A 15,453-nucleotide genomic window follows, 5' to 3' on the forward strand; every position below is an offset into this window, starting at 1 on the left:
ACTCTGCCTGATGCATATTTAGCTCAGGATTAATTTTTTTCTGGAAATAAATGATAGTGTCTCTGTTTTCTTTGAGTACTTTTAAAAAAATAAAATGTGGATAGAATTAAATCTAAGAATAATCTTTTAAAGAAATATGAAATATTAAGGAAATAAATTTTTAATGACCAATTAAGGTTAACACACAATAATATTCTTAACAACTCTTACTAATTTGCTAATGCAGCTCTTACTGATTTTGAAAAAAATCCAACCAAGCATTTCAGGACTTTTTTTTCACATAACTTCATTATTAAAAGATATAATTCTTAATGTTCTAGATGCTACAGTATTTAGAAATTGTCCAAATTATTTTCATCACTCATATGATCAAGTGACATAAGTAAATTAAGTTAAGCAAAATAAGTTAATTGGCTCATTAGGATGAACAATATAAATATTTAGATTTAAATCTATAAGGACATAAATATTATATCATATTAATATTTAATTCTCATCATTGATCCAATGTCACTGTCCCAACTCATGTTTATTAGGTGACAGATAGTTTCCTCCTTCTGGAAAATGGCCTATGGAAAGGATTTCATTGTCTGGTATATCAAGATTCACACATTCTTTCCTAATTATAACAGTGGCAGTTCCTCATACAATCAGTGGCACAGCAAATCAGGCACTATATCCTGAGTACAGCTGCATGGATCTGACAGCTCCAAACTTGTTAAATCTCAGTGTTCTGAATGGTATTTCTTTCTCTATTTCTTAAGCCCAGTCTCCAGTTTTAACTTAGACCTAAACAGAGATAAAATCTAGGTTGTGAGTTATATGCTTTTTCTCTTGAAACCTTATTTGTTAGCCAACAGGCAACAGGCAAAATAATTTTGAAGTTTGTTGAAAGATTGGAGGACTGATGTTACTAAATTAATACTGTAGATATATCCTCATGCAGAAGTGTTTTCATGACATTCTGTTTGCAAATACATTATTTATATTTCAGCTACTCTATCTGGATCAAATTTAAAACAGTAAATTTTTTTCTATAGAATTGAAATGACCCAGTCAATTCATCAACCATCATCTATTGAGTGCCAAATACTCAATTCTACTCTACTCTGTGCCAGATGTATTGGAGAATATCATGAAAATAGATATGGAAAAATCTAATTTGAGAGATAGAATGTGTGCACATGAAAAGATAACTCAAAACTCAAGATACACTACGATAATTACCAGATAGTTTGTATGCACCAATTAAAGCTCTAAAAATTGGATGCAAGTTAACAATTCCTTAAATTTAGGTGGTGAAAATTATCTTATGGAAAAGTTTATCATCCCATCATGAATCCAAGCACAGTCCTCTTTTGCTTCCTCAAAGATACATCCGAGTAGTGTCTGATGGAAAACTTGTTTTTTTAATTTTCTATATTTCCAGTATTTCTCTTTTTTCTCCCTGCCCTTCTCGGTTCCCTACTGTCTGCTAGAATGATTGAGATTCTTCTTTATGTCAGAAGTGCCGAGACAAATCTTGCTATTAGTCATCAGTGAGGCACAAAAATTAGACTTTCAATATGTTTAATAATAAACAATTGTTCAGGCACACACATATTCTCACTTTTATCCATTTATTTCTGGAAGCCCAGATGGGAGACATTTAACAAGGCCTAGCTCTAACAGGAAGAAAAGTTGAAGGCAGCTTTTCTAATAGTTTATTTGCTCCCAGAGAGCAAATATATGTCTTCTATGAGACTTTTCTATCATTACCGGAACTACCTCAGCTAGATAAATATTACTTTATTTGTTTGACAGCCATGAGAGTCTGTAGCTACTTGTCATATTTTTTCAACTCAGCATATCACCCTTGATGGAGGATTGCAAACTATTTCTACTTGCTGTCCTTGGTCTTGCCTAACTTACTTTATGCTTTCAAGCACTTTGGCAGGATGCTCAAATCTTTCTGGGAGACTGGATTGGATAAATAGCCCACTAAATTATCATTATTTGTCCTTTTGTCACTTTGATGTCTTAATAACAACTCATGGTGATTTTAATTATCATTATTAATAACTGCTAAATATATCCCACACACCTTAATCAGGTGTGGAAGGACTGATTCATGTTCAGTTTTAGAGGATCAAGATTCTCTACATTTCTTTCAGGCTTGTGTCACTTAGATGAAAGGGATGAAGGGAAAAGTTGTGTGGACTCACTGCTGAGCAACTCAGAAATACATCGATAGACTTAAAGTCAAATCAAGACAAAGATCATTTTCAATCTTGTTACTGAGATGAGTTTCACTGACTGGGGAGATTCAACTGGCCATTTGGGAAACAGGAGGAACACAGGGCATATACAAGCAAGTGACAAAGGAAAGAAACATCAGAGTCCAGATGCTGGGACCAATCTGCAGGCAAGTTCTAAGGTAAATGATGAGGAAGTGGCCAAAATAAGACAAGTACAGAGTAAAAGAGACCTTAGTCCAGACAAATGAGAACCCTATGTAAGACCAAAAAAATAATAATAATAATCTGGGCTGAAGAACTTGTTTAAGAGCTGTGATAGAGTGTAGGTTCAAAGTATAATATTTGATTTCTTAATACTGCTCTTAAAAACATGTTTAATTGATTGGTATATTTTCCATTTAAATTAAGTTCAGACATAGGCAAAACTAACCTGTCTGTCTAGAAGTTCAAGTAATGGTTACCCTTGTCAGGGGGCAGTTCGTTACTGAGAAGCATAAGGAGTACTTGTGTAGGATGGTAATGTTCTATTTCTTGTTCTGAAAGCACTTGCAGGGGTATGCTCAGCAGTTGAAAAATTCATATTTACACTTATTGGATGTGCACTTTTTAATGTGAATATTATATTTTAATAAAAAGTTTCCTAAAAGTAAGAAATCAAGTAGATTTAAAAAGAAAGTCATCTCAGCAGTGCATCTACTTAAAGTGAATGGCTTTGCAGGTAGCTCTCAAGCTCTGCAAGATGAGCCAATGCAGCAAAACCGTTTCACACTAGCTGAATAGCTTACAGGGAACCTCTTTACATTCTCCCCAGCCCATCTCCATGCTTTCCACTATGTTAGCTATGTCAGAATTCTTGGCACCTAATTAAACAGTAATGTAGAGAAAACTTTATCATCATGTGTTGGGACTTGGGTGGATAAATTAACCACAATGATGACATTGATGCTTCTTCACTCATAGTATCAAACTAGGATATCTTTATCTTTTAAATCTTGGGCCATCCCTCTCAAAGTAGATCTGCCTATCAGTATATATTTGAAACCTCAGATCAATCAGAAAGTGACTGTATTTTGCCTCCAGATTGTTTTGTAGTTGTAGTTGTTGTTTTTAATCATGGACACCCTGAGAGGCTAAGGTTGGTCTCAGCAGCTACATTCTGTAACCAGAATCTTGGCTTTGTTGATGCTCCTTTCTTTATCCTTCACCTCCTACCACCCACCCACTCCCCCACGTCCACTCTGCCCAACTCCTGCCCTTCCTTTACATTACAGTGAAGTTCTCTTTGACCATGTCTTCCAAGTGCTTATTATGTCAAAACTACAATGAGATATCACCTCTCACCTGTCAGAATGGCTAAAATTAACAACACAGAAACAACAGGTGTTGGCAAGGATGTGGAGAAAGGGGAACCCTCTTACACCATTCGGGGCAATGAAAACTGGTACAGCCACTCTGAAAAACAGTATGGAGGTTCCTCAAAAAGTTAAAAAATAGAACTACTCTATAAAACAGCAATTGCATTACTAGGTATTCACTCAAAGGATACAAAAATACTGATTCAAAGGGAAACAGTCACCCTGGTGTTTATAGCATCATTATCTACAATAATCAAATTATAGAAAGAGCCCAAATGTCCATCAACTTTTAAATGGATAAAGAGGTTGTAAGATCGGCGATGCCTGGGTGGCTCAGCAGTTTAGCTCCTGCCTTCGGCCCAGGGCTTGATCCTGGAGTTCCGGAATCGAGTCCCACATCAGGCTCCCTGCATGGAGCCTGCTTCTCCCTCTGCCTATGTCTCTGCCTCTCTCTCTGTCTCTCATGAATAAATAAATAGAATCTTTAAATAAAAAAAAAGTTGTGAGATTTATCTATCCATCTAGATCTAGATCTAGATACAATACAATATTACTCAGCCATCAAAAAGAATGAAATCTTGCCATTTGCAATGATGTAGAAGGATCTAGAGTGAATTTTGTCAAGTAAAATAAGTCAGTCAGGGAAAGACAAATACCATAGGATTTCACTGGTGGAATTCAAGAAACAAAATAGATTAACGTAAGGGAAGAAAAACAAGAGAATCATAAGAGACTCTTAACTATAGAGAACAAACTGAGGGTTACTGGAGGGGAGGTAGGTGAGGGGAAGGGTTAAATGGGTGATGAATATTAAGGAGGACATTTGTGATAAGCACTGGGTGTTGTATGTAAGTGATGAATCCCTAAATCTACTCCCGAAACTTGTATTATACTATATGTTAATATGTTAGCTGGAATTTAAATTAAAAACTTGAAACTACAAAAAAAAAAAAAAGCAACAACAAATAAAACTTTTTTTGCATCAGAAAAAAAAATGAGGTCCTTATTTTTTATTAGATTATTCATTCAGGCCAGATGACCTATGGTATAATGATTCATTTGATGTGTTAACCTAATTGGGACACAAGGTACCAAGGTATTTGTGAACCATGAATCATTATTCTGGTGTGTCTGTGAGGCTGTTTTTGGATGAGATTAACTTTTGAGTTGTTAGACTGAGTAAAGCAGATTGCTCTTCCTAATGTGAGTGACCCTCACCAAATGAGTTGATGGCCCAAACAGAAAAGAAAAAAAAAAAAAGGCTAATCATCCCAAGAACCAAGAATAAAAGAAAGAACTTCTCCTCTGACTGCTGAGCTGGAACATCAGTGTTTTCCTGCTTTCAGACTATACTTGAAACTACAAAAAAAAAAAAAAAAAAAAAAAAAAAGAAACTACAGCTCTTTTGGTGTCTCAAGCCTACCAGCTGTTAGACTAGAATGCACATCATCAGTTCCCCTGGTTCTCAAATTTTTGGACTCAGAGTGGAACTACACCATTAGCTGTCCTGGGCCTCCAGCTTGCAACTGCAAGTCTTAGGGTTGCTCAGCCTCCAAAATCTCATGAACCATAGCATGTGTGTGGGGTGTGTGGAGGTGATGTAGAGGAGCAAGTTTGTAGTAGCTAAAACAAAACAGAACAAAATAAAAATATTCTGTCTGGATAGTATTAATTAATACTGGTTATTTCTTATCTATAATATATTTCTTTCTATTTAAAACACAATCATCAGGGTACCTGAGTGGCTCTGTTCATTAAGCATCTATCTTTGGCTTAGGTTATGATCTCAGGTCCTGGGATCGAGCACCCCATCAGGCTCCCTGCCCAGCAGGGAGTCTCCTTCTTTCTCTCTCTCTCTCTCTCTCTCTGCATGTTTTCTCTCTCTGTCTCTCTCAAATAAATAAATAAAATCTTTTAAAAAATAAAGCACAATTATCTGAGTTGTTAGACAAAAGGAATAAAACAAGAGTATATTTAGTAGAGGAAAAATCTTCTACACAGGTTGACACTTCTGTCAAATTTATGTCTTTTATTTCAACCAAGCTTAGATACTTAGAATTTTAAGAAAAAAACAAAACAAAACATTTTTTTCTCCAAAGGACATGCTGGAGAGGGAGGAATAACATGGTATTTCTGGTATGCAGCAGATGGGTGTTAGGTCATGCTGGTTGAAGGAAGGTAGAGTGACAGGCAGCAGAGTGACATATTTGAGAAAGTTTCCTTTTTTAGTTAGAACTAAGAGCAGGGTCAAGAAAGGACTCTGCAGGTTATCTAGACCTCACTACCAGAGAGAGTGAGACCTTTTCTTAGTGGGATAGTTATCTATTTCTGATAAAGTCAAGTACTTCCACTTGGGAGTAGACAGTATTTATTCTGTCATTTAGCGTTTCAGAGTGAGTGCCTTCAAAGAGTTCTTATTCAGGAAAAAGAGAAGTCAATTTAAAATTTTAACTTCTACTGGAAAGGCTTCAGCTACTGAACCTAGGAGAACTAAAAAGAAAAAAAAATAGAAGAGATAGGAATTATACCTATTTGAGTCAAGTTATAGAATGGGTGTATACCCTGACTTTTAAATTCAGAGCTTATTTTGTAGAGAGAATGTGTTAGCCAACTGAAATGGATGTATATACATATTAATATTAAGTGGCACACTATTTTGTTGTATTGTAAAAGTTTTGAACTATGTATTGATTAATTAGCTGAGATCAGTGCTTTATCCTAATTGTTTTGCTCTAGTACTTATCTCAGGTATAAAAGGCAGAGAAGATCCACAAGCAGAACCTAAGCTGTCTCTAAGTGCACCTAACCAAGTCTACTTAATTTTAATGATATCAAATGTCATATCAGTTTAATAGAATTTATTCCTTTTTAAATGACTAGTAATCGTACATTTTGACAGAAATTTCCCCATTGTCGCAGAATATTTTGGATGGTATGATTCAAATTAACAAAATAGCTCCTTGGGTGCATAACTAATAAAACATATCCCCAGCAAAATATAGTGTTACAATACTTCTTGTTCATTCAGAAGCTTTCTACCCAGAAATGGTAGGAAAACAGATTCTCTTTAAAATATCCAAATGTTCTAGGGAGCCTGGTTGGCTTAGCTGGCTGAGCTTCTGACTCTTGATTTTGGCTCAGGTCATTGTCTCAGGATTGTGGAATAGAGCACCTTGTAGGGTTTCACACTCAGCAGGGAGTTTGTTTCTCTCTCTCTCTCTTTCTCTCTCCCTCTCTCACTCCTCTCCCCCTCTCTAAAATAAATAAACAAAATATTTTGAAAAATAAAATATTTGAATGTTCTTAAAGCTTGGGATAGAGTTTAAAAATATTAAAGAGAATAACTAGGGGCAGCCCAGGTGGCTCAGGGGTTTAGCACTGCCTTCAGCCCAGGTGTGATCCTGGAGACCTGGGATCGAGTCCCACATTGGGCTCCCTGCTTGGAGCCTGCTTGTGTCTCTGCCTCTCTCTCTCTCTCTCTCTCTCTCTTTCTGTGTGTGTGTGTGTGTGTGTGTGTGTCTCATGAATAAATAAATAAAATTTTTAAAAAATTAAATTTAAAATAAAAAAATAAAAAATAAAGAGAATAACTATTACTTGGATATTATTTGCAAACATCCCAGTGAAATAGTGGAATATATTAACACTAGCAAATTCGAAATGTTTCTGCATCATACTCATGATTAAAATCTTAAAGCAAAATTTTGATCAATGCCTAGGAAAATAATTTTCATTGAATTTTAAACGTATACAATTACAAAAAGGTGTTTTTGTTTTAAAAATGTGTATAATTATAAAAGGTATAAAACTGAAAACAACAAATATGTTTTGAGTATTATCTATGTGAGAATGACATCTAAGCTTCATCTGTATGGCCAACTTCAGCAACATGGGGAAGTCAAGACAACTTTTATTAAAAGTGTTGAAGGCTCTTCTGGGTTCAGCAAGAGACCAACTGCCTTGGAAAAGTCTAGTTAGAGAAAATATGGCAGTACCTTTTCAAATTGTAGATGAAGATACTGAATGTCAGAAGTATGACATTAAGTTCTTCAAATTTTAGAGGACTTCATCAAAGAAGATGGAAGAGTTTCCTCAGGGTTTCTACAGAAAAGAAACCTAACATCCTGATGGGTAACATGGTAACAAAATAAATGAGCAATTCGCCTTTCACGGTATGACTAGTTCAGATTTAAAAGAAAAAAGCAGGTAAAGTTTAGAAATGTTGTTAAAACAAAGCCACAGAAAAGATGTGGGGAAATAGGCATTTAGCTGTTCTATTTGTGAGAATATAAAACGGTACATCTTTTAGAATGGATAATGAGGAAATGTCGGTCAAAATTTATCATGTGCTGACTCCACTATTCTACTTCTAAGATTTTATTCTAAAGAAATAATAAACAAGTTGGTGTATTATTAATTAAAATAGCAAATTTATAGAATATGTATATTTCCTGTAGTAGGAACTAGGAAATAAATAATACAGTAATATCCTGTTATAAAACTGTTATGCTGATAAAGATGTTAAAACTATGTAAAAATAAGATAAGGCTACACTGGTATGAAAGCTTATACAATAAAGCAGTGTAAGAATAATCTGGATTATTCTATAAGTATATTGGATTCCCCTTCCCCACCATCCTTGGACACTGTCGAACTGATTCTCCAATTGCCTGAGGCCTTTCTGGGGCGGCAGGAATATGCAGGGCAAGTCTGGAGTGCAGAGAGTTCAGACCATTGAGGATAGCCCACAGCTAACATTCGATGAGTTTGTGAATAAATACTCCTGGCTCCTCATTCATTGGGTGGGACAATTCTAAGCTATGCTCACCACTGTTTCCAGGAGGTTCCCAGCAGAACTGACCCTTGGTCTCCCACAGTGATCCTTTATCTATTAATTCCCCCACAGCGGGCTTTTTCCTACCTGCATGTCTCTTCTTCTCTATGGGTGCTCTTGGGTTTACTGTAAAAAAAAAAAAAAAAAAAAAAGGTTTTTTTCTCCAAATCAGTCAGGGTCTGTTTATAAGAGAATCCAACCTAAAGCAATGTTTTGGGATATACTGTATGGCTTGTGTGTGTGGGTTTGTTGTGTATATAGCATAAAGCAAGAGGAATATACAGCAAAAAAAGTAACAGTGCTTCTCTGTGCACTAGGATTAGAAGTGATATTTATTCTCCTTTGTGTTATATGATTTATTTTTTAGGACAATGTGTTATTTATGGGAGGAAGATGTGTGGCCTGGAAAGGCGGTACACTGGACTGGGCCTCCTGGATACACTGAGTCCTCAACTGAGGAAAGATATACTTTAGATGGAGAGGATGTTTGCTGTTCATATACAGTCTTCCTCCAGTAAGATTCCCCCTTCTGTTCTGGGACTTGGTAGGATACAGGCTGAGCATGAGCCCATCAATGGGCCTGCAGTGAGGAACTAAAGCAGGCAAAGGTAAAGGAAATAAGTTGGATCTGTCATAAAAAGAGAAACCCACGCCTCTTGACTTTCCTATAACTTAAGAATTTAGCCCACAATAAGAATGATTTACTCATTTTGGTTTTGGTTAGAGGAACTTTGCTGTCACCTTGACTGCTGTTTTTCATAATTGCTTCTAAAAAGGCCTAACCCATCTAAAATAACTGACACACATGAGGTGTCTGGGTGGCCCAAATGCTCAATTCTTGACTTCTATTCAGGTCATGATCTCAGGGTCCTGTGATTGAGCCGGAATGGGGCTCTGTGCTCAGCAAGGAGTCTGCTTAAGATTGTCTCTCCCTCTAGTCCTGTCTCCCGCCCTCAACCCCTGCTCACTCTCTCTCTAAAATAAATTTAAATAAATCTTTAAAAAAATAATGTAATAGAATATGCATATCAATGTCTTTATTCCATGATTAGGGCAGCAGAAGTTCTCATGAAGGAATGTCAGCATTAAATATATACTATGAAGAAAACACAAATGTTAAGGAATATAATTACAAATTATTTAGACAACCTTTTTTACTTTGAAAGAGTCATTTCTTACATCTTTATACATATTATTTGTATAATTTTCTACTTACTCTTCAGAAATTAAGGGCAGTTGTTATAAAAATTAGACATCTTGTTCAAAATTTGATTTTCAATCATTAAATTTAAGAACCACATGATAAATAAAAGTCATACATTTCAATTGTGACCTTCATTAATGTTATGGATAGGTGATTTTACCTTATTAAGCATTAATGTGCTATTATTCCATTTAAGTCAAAATTGAGTAAAAGTTTGGTAGGATTTTTTTGTTAACTAAAATTATACATAATCCTGTAAACCTTTTTCTACTCTAAAAGTAGGAAATAGCAGGAAAGCTCAAGTTAATAATGAGCCTCGGGGATCCCTGGGTGGCGCAGCGGTTTGGCGCCTGCCTTTGGCCCAGGGCGCGATCCTGGAGACCCGGGATCGAATCCCACGTCGGGCTCCCGGTGCATGGAGCCTGCTTCTCCCTCTGCCTGTGTCTTTGCCTCTCTCTCTCTCTCTCTCTCTCTCTGTGACTATCATGAATAAATAAATAAAATCTTTAAAAAAAAAAAAAAAAAAAAAAATAATGAGCCTCACTTCCTAATGCATTTTCTGTCCATCATGTACACATTAGGTTGACTAGACAGTGTTTGAATACTGTTGTAGAAAAAAATAACAATATATATTTTGGCATTTGGATTAGAAATAGAAAAAAAGGATTAACTATAGGATCAAATTTTATCGCCTTTGTCATTGTGCTACTTGCACTATTTTATTTGGTCAAGGGAAGTTTAAAATTTCATCTATCTGACTACTGAATAATTCTGTGGGGCAAAATTATGTTTTAGAAACATGAGTCATATAAAGCTCTTTGGAATTCTCTGTAAGATTCGCATTATTTGCTAAAACTGAATCATATTCACATTTTTAGTCTAAACTTTAGTACCAAACATAAACTGATATTAGGCATAAACTACTTTGAAGCATTTCATGTTTTAAGAAAGCATAAATATAGAATATAGTTTATGGATAGCTGTGGGTACAATAGAGATTAAGCAGGGTTTATGATTAAGAATAAATTATTACAGTGTGAACATGGGGTTTTGTTTACTGGTATTTTTGCAAAATCTGATCTGATGTTCCACTAATAGAGCTAAAAGGCAAAAAGCCTGAAGCAAATATATTAAAATATAGGCTAGAGAACATATCCTGTATAGGGTATTTTTACAGAAAGTTCTTTCAAGCTAATATTAGATAAAATTTTAAATATTTCATTTTATTAGAACTCAAAGACTGAAATATTTAGAAGGAAAAAAATGGTATTGAATTGATATACTCCATGTCAGTTTTTGTCAATATGTACAGATTGAACTATTCTTAAAATATGCCTATAATGCATAAAGATAAAGCTTAGTTTGGGGAAGTATTAACTGCCAATCAAATCTGTTTACCTAAGTATTTATTATAGAACCATTTATGGAATAATTTGACAAGGACTACTTACCTATGTTGTAAACTAAGATATGCATTTCATTAAAAGTCAAATATCAAATTGATTTTTTTTGTGTGTGTGTGTGAAAGAGTCATCATTTTCCTTGGTTTATTTCAACAGAACAAAGAATCAACCATCAATTCTGTACAAAAACTTGGCTGTTGAGCCAAATGGTGACCCTCAGGCCAACCCCCTTGCCATGCCCGGCCCCTCGTCCCCCCTAAATTGTCAAAAAATGAGGATAAGCCCAAAAAACCCAAACTCTGGAAAAAAATTATATTGAAAAATCAGGGAGACTGTTCCTCCCCTCCTCCCTCTTCCCAATCCTGAACTTTGAGGGGGGTTTTGTGGGGAAGGCTGTGTTCATGGCCATGGTGGGAGGTCAGACAGGTGAGTGTCTGCAGATTTAGTGTTTGGCAACTGGCGAGGCTGGAGGGTAGGATCTGGGAGGGAGCCGAGCGGTTTGGAGGAGGGAAAAGATATGCGACCCTGCCCCACGGGACATTCAAAAACAGTCTATAAAAATTGGGGGCCAGAGAGTAGAAGAGAAAGGAGTCATCAGAATCAAAAACTAAATAGTGGAAAGATTCTTTTTTTTTCTTTTCTAAAAGGCAAAAAACTACAAACACCCCAGGTCCTGAGCTCCCCAAGACTTGGGTCCTCCACCACCCCCCCTCGAAACCTGGCGTGGGGGGGGGGGGCTGGGGAGTGCGGAGAGGTTGGTTCTTTAAAAAGTCACCCCTGGACGGGAAGGGAAGGCTCTTGTGGGTCTTTCGCTGCCTTCCTCTGGTCTCTCAGGCTGCCGGGGTGCCGAGGAGAGGGATGGCCGAGCAAACTCCGCTCCTTCCCCTTCAGGACTTTGGTGATGTAGAGGTGGAAGGAATCGCAGTAGAGGACAGTCTGGACTAGGCCTGCTACGATGGCAATGAGGTCGAAGAAGCCCTCGGAGAGGTAGCGCCAGAGCCAGTGGAAGCGAGAAAGCAGCGGTGGACGCCCAGAGCAAACGGGCAGTGGCTGGGGATGGTCTCGGCCTCCGCCCTCTTGCTCACCGTGAACGGCTGCGGCAGGATGGCTACCGACCCCAGGTAGATGGAGAAGGTCCAGAGGACCTCTAGAGGGTGAAGTCATGGTTGACCAGGAATGCCAGGATGGCCGTGGGAACAACGGGGAACTCCACTCGGAATGTGTCATGGTTCCCATCCTAAGTGGCTTTGAACTTGCTGTAAGTTAGCCAGACTGTGGTGAAGGATCAGGCAGTGCAGACCACCTTCATGCACCTGTTGTACAGTGAGATGCAGTTGGTGAAGAGGTCCAGGTACCGGCCAGTGAACACAGCAAACAGGACCTGGCTCTTCCCTGAAATCCCCGCACAAGAGCCGGACTTCCAGGTTGTGAGCAGTGGCAAGATGATGGCTAGGAGGTGGGAGTACCAGGATGATGGCAAGATGATGGCTCTCCCAGGAATCGGAAGAGATTCATGCTTTGGGGGGGGTCTGGCAGGGCAGGGCTGGTGGGAGGCAGGCTAGGCTGGTTTGCCCCCCGGGGCTGATGTTCTGGCCCGGTGGCTGGGCTGGGGGGCGGGAGAGGGGCCCTCGGGTGGGCTCCGCTCCGGGGAGGGGGCTCTGGGATGAGGAGCTGAGGCCGGAGCTGGTGGCCGAGCAGGAGCTGGGAAGAGGGAGGAGGGCTCAAATTGAGTTTTCTTAATTGGTACAAATTTTTTTCTTTTTTGATACCAAAAATTCTCAAGTCTATGAGAATAATTTTTTGTTTGTGTTTTATGCATATTAACAATATTTTAACAGTCAAGCACTCTTTTCCTTTGCCATTTCATTATATCTACACTATTCTTAATTTTAATGTTAAAAGAAATAAAAATTCGATGAATGTAATATATTATTTTAAAATACATCCTTGGCTCATGAATGAACTTATAATTATTTGCATACCGATGTTTAACTACAACGGAAAACTAAAATAACCCTTATTTCATAGTTTTTAATTATGGTGGTTGGTTTAATTGCTTACTATTTGTAAGATATTTTGCTAAACATTCAATATAGGTTAACTCATGGAATTGTCAATATAACCCTGTTAAATAAATTAATTTACTGTTCTCATTTAACACATGAGCTCATTGAGGCTAAGTGATTCATTTAAGTTTACACAACTTTAAGTGGCAAAGTTGGAATTTGAGTAGGTTTAAATCAGGACCTGGGTTCATTTTATTTAGTATAACTAGGAAATTATTCTATTGCTTCTTTATAAATATCACACAGTTTGCCTTATTCTTATATGCATAATTCTTTATAAAAATTTGGCATTTTATAATGAATTTGTTATTTCTAATATACTATACAGTGTTTTTTTTTCTATATTCTTGGAAAGATGTCATACAAGAACACCACTTAAAAACACCAAATTGTACAAGTTATGATCATGCTTCTTCCAAATTTCTTAGATTTGGAGACAGTATATATTTTTAAAATCAGGTTATATTATGGACAGGCAGGGATCTGGCCTATCATGGTAGAGTGGTAAAAAACATCTGTCCTGGAATTAGTTTGGCATCACATCCTTGTTCTGCCATTTACTGACCATATGCCACTGGGAAAGTTAATTATCTGCTCTTTGCCTCTGATTCCTTATTTGTAGACTGAGCCAACCATTAACACTTTGTAGAATTGTGATGATTAACATATAAACAATATTGTGAATGGTGACAAGTAGAAAGTGTTCAATTAATTTTAAGAATTATAATCAAAGTAGTGATGGATAATAAAATATATAAGGTGCTTACATCCTTCCCTCATCACTGGTCCCTACTCCTGTTTATGTCTTACTTTAATTTATTTCCTCTTCCCTAAAAATCTTGGTGACATTTTTTGAAATATTTCACTTTTTCATTGCATTAAATATACAAGCTTCCTTGATATATATTATATAAAAAGAACCTGTTACTTTGTAGCAAGTTTATATTATTTCTGTTCTTTTGGCCCAGTGCACAAAGTATAAATTCAGTTACTTTCTAATCAATCACTACAAGTATGTGGGTTTGGCATTGCATACTGGTTGGTTAATAGCTCTAATGATGTTCTCAGCGGTAGCATGGCTTTTTTAGCAGGAGTTTCAATCTTCACTAATATTCCTGTACAACATTCTCTTTTATCATTTTGTCATTTTCCTGATGGATTTCCATACACTGAGGTATTTGTAAAATCAATCAACTGTCAATTTTAGGATTACATTTTTGTTACAAAAGGTAAGCTTTCTAAATGTTTCATTTCAAGCTTACAAATGATCACTTCTTTTCCTTTTATGAGAATCATTTTCTTCCCATTATAAAGCAGCTTATAAAATCCAAATTCATCCTAAATTTCTTCTTCCACAAAAGTAGACAATAAGAAATGTCTTAGGTATTTTCAAATAACTCTATGCTCCTCTAGGTTTCATATTCATCTTTTAATGAATAACTAAAATAAAACCAAGTTTTAAAACCTAAAGGAAGACCTTTAAAAGTTCTCAGAATCAGATTAAGAGGATATATCTCTAGGAAGTTTCTAATTAATATATTTCTTCCTATATCATCTTATTATAAAATCTAACTTATTTCAGAATTAACTTCTTAAGCAATTAATTGAAGTAAAGGAGAATATAGGAAATTCTTTGATTCAAATACATTTTAATAAGATACTTTCTGATCAAATATAGTCACATAAAACTTATTGCATGTCTCATTAAAATTTGATGTTTCAAAAAATATGACTTTTTTCTCTAACAAGTCTAATACCATGTTTCTAGAAAAATAAAATTAACTGTTGAAGAAAAAAGAACAAAGCAAATATATCCTGGACCCTGCTCAAAATTCCTTCTGAAACCTGTAGAGAGTAACTAATAAGGCTAGAGCAGGTAAAAAGTCACCTGCTTGAAATAAGATCCTTACAGCCCATAGCAGAAAAACCATAAATATATTGGAAAAACTTTTTCATTAAATGTAGCCTCATCTAAAAATCTAATTCAGTCTTAACATATTGGTGCTTATTAAAGCCCCTGAAAATCTGATGGTAGCCATGGACTTTCCCCAGAAAGTACACATCTCAAAGTCTATCCAAGGCAGAACCCAAGATTAAGAATAGTCTTAGTTTTGTTAACATATCAAATAGCAGTAAAATTTACTCCTTAACTTCAGCAGTACAAGCCCACACCATTCTTGAGACAATCTGAGATTTTCTTAGAACTATTGCTATTCTAAGCTTTTTTCATGCCCAAATTCCAAAAACCAATAACAGTGTTCTCTAAGTCCAATTTTCTATCCCTATGACCTTGTTCTACAGGATCTAAAGTCCTTGGGTTCTACACATTTTCATGTTTAGCCACCTTTGTGCAA

The 15,453-nt window shown here is 36.4% G+C and overlaps 1 pseudogene; it reads right to left on the reverse strand.

The window, feature by feature from the left end:
• Positions 1 to 11,770: 11,770 nt before the first annotated feature.
• On the reverse strand, positions 11,771 to 12,548 carry LOC112657898 (ER lumen protein-retaining receptor 1-like; annotated as a pseudogene).
• Between the last annotated feature and the right edge of the window lie 2,905 nt (positions 12,549 to 15,453).

The sequence above is a fragment of the Canis lupus genome, chromosome 8 (genome assembly GCF_003254725.2).
Source record: "Canis lupus dingo isolate Sandy chromosome 8, ASM325472v2, whole genome shotgun sequence".
NCBI lineage: Eukaryota > Metazoa > Chordata > Mammalia > Carnivora > Canidae > Canis > Canis lupus.